This window comes from Takifugu flavidus, chromosome 21 (genome assembly GCF_003711565.1).
Source record: "Takifugu flavidus isolate HTHZ2018 chromosome 21, ASM371156v2, whole genome shotgun sequence".
Lineage (NCBI taxonomy): Eukaryota > Metazoa > Chordata > Actinopteri > Tetraodontiformes > Tetraodontidae > Takifugu > Takifugu flavidus.
In genome coordinates, this window is record NC_079540.1 from 5,573,371 (window position 1) to 5,575,524 (window position 2,154).

The 2,154-nt window shown below is 52.1% G+C and overlaps 1 long non-coding RNA gene across 1 annotated transcript; it reads left to right on the top strand.

Moving 5' to 3' along the window:
* Positions 1–1,533, top strand: LOC130518118 (uncharacterized). Its single transcript, XR_008947938.1, has 2 exons — positions 1–260; positions 849–1,533. It is a non-coding gene; the product is annotated as an uncharacterized LOC130518118 (long non-coding RNA).
* Positions 1,534–2,154: the final 621 nt, after the last annotated feature.

Consider the following 2,154-nt stretch of genomic DNA (forward strand, 5'->3'; position numbering starts at 1 on the left):
TGTCCGCGAGGCCCTAATGTTGTTATTCTGTACGTCCGGGCTCGCGGTGGGCGGAGTTCCGTTGCCATGACAATGACGTCAATGTTGGTGTCGAGTAACCAAAGGTCAAAATAAAGACAAGTGAATGAAAACGGAAGGAAACTTAACAAGCCGCCCAGAATCGGACAGAACCCGGCCGAATCGGGTCAAACTTCAGCCCGACACGCCGCGGCGGGTGTTGGCCTCGCGTTCTCCGGGGGAAATCTTCGTTTGTGTCGCTGGTAAGGAAGCGTCAGACAGCAGAAGGTTAGGGTCACGCACAAGCTAGCCCGAGCTAGCGAGCTAGCGAGCCTAGGTCGTTGCTGGCTAACGGGAGCTAATGCTAACCGTCAGCACTTTAGGTCAACATGGCTTCGCTTCAGGAGGCTCTCCGACCTGGCAAAGTTACTTTTAACGGCTCGCTAGCGATGTCAGTTACCTCAGCCGTTGGTCACAGGCGTCGCTTAACGTTACCGGGCAGTTTAAGTTAGCTTTTCTACCCTGGAGAGGACATCCAGTCTGGCCTCGGGACACTGAATGTTTTCCACCTGTGTAACTTTGCTGACATGAAGCGAACACGGCAACACGCACCGCTGAAGCTAATGTCATTGATGCAAGTGAACAGGACACATCGAGCTAGCTCCGGGGGCTTTGAGCGGCTGCAAAGTGCCGATAAACAAAGTTTAAGGCCAGGGGCGCTGGAGGTGCTTGGTGATTATCGGGTAACATTCAGCCCACAGGTGAACGTGCGCGTTGTCATTGAGCTCCGGCTTTAGCATAAGTAAGACTGATGTTAATGAGCTAATGCTAACTCCACTGTGTCTCCGCAGGTGCAAGGAAACAGAGGACAGCGGGAGATGTCCCCTGATGCCGGAGTCATACCGGGGATTCTTACGCACGGTTGCCATGGAGCCACGGTGATGGAAAAGCAACTGACAGATCATTCTGAATGCACATGGCAGTTTGAGGCTGTAAACATCCCCGACTGGAAGCTGTCACTCAGAAGAGCTTTCAGTCTGATGTTTACCACCTCCGACCGCCTCCTGCTCCACGGCGACGGAGGAGTCCGTGCACCCGTTTGACCCTCCGCCGCAGCATCCAGGACTCTGGGAGTCCGCCTCCCCGGCCGTTCCGGCTCAGTTGGTGTAAACATCCTACACTCAGCTGTGATCCTTCGCGGCAGAGGCTGAGAGAAGGTTGTTTACTTGAACTGGCTGGAAGTGACCCGCTGGCGTGAAGCGAGCCGAGCGAAGGGCGGCGGGGCCGAGGTCGCGGGCCACAGGTTCATCAAGTCGCTTCCCCCAAACAGCTTAGAGACAGCTGTTAAAACACCAGCCGCGTGTTTACATACGAGTCAGGCAAATTCACCCACATGCTAAACCTTTATTGACTTTAAGGTGACGCACTTTAAAATAATCCTTCGTCAGTCTGAAGGTCTGTGTCTGTTGTCGTGTGTCTGTTGTCGTGTGTCTGTTGTCGCTGTCAGCCGCTTATATTAAATCATGATGCATTCTCGTGATGTGTATTTGTTTTATTCAACATTGTTTTAAAGGTGTTTTTACCTCCTCAATATGTTTCTGATATATTTTAAGCGTCTTCATTTTGCCTGTTATCAAAATGTAATTTATAAATGAGGGAGAGTTCATTAGCTGTAAAGGTCAAAGGTCAGGCGGACATCGCAGGGGTACCAGACCCAGTCCTCGAGGGCTACAGGGTGTGCAGCTCATTTTAGGGCGGAATGCGCCTCAGATGGCGCCACTCCGAGGGGAGATAACGGCTTGTGAAGACCAGACTCCTCCGCTGAGGCGTGGAAGCATCCGGGAGGCCTCCGTCTTCGTCGGGGCAACAGTGAACGCCAGCTGTGAGTGGGGATTGTTTTTCTTAAAAATTTAATAACTTCTTACGTGGCTCGTTTGGTTGAGCTGGTTCTACCTATTTAAATATCCGAGGTTAGGGTTTGTTTATGAAAATTCAAAAGTCCTGCTCACGGGTGTTGTTCCGCACATCGGCCACAAGGTGTCAGCATCGCGCCGCTCCACGTCCAACCTTCCCTCGGTGGGACTGACTGGTGGGTCATTGAACCGGAAAGGGCTCATTTGGACATAATTGCAGGCCCGACAGATGAGGATAAAACTC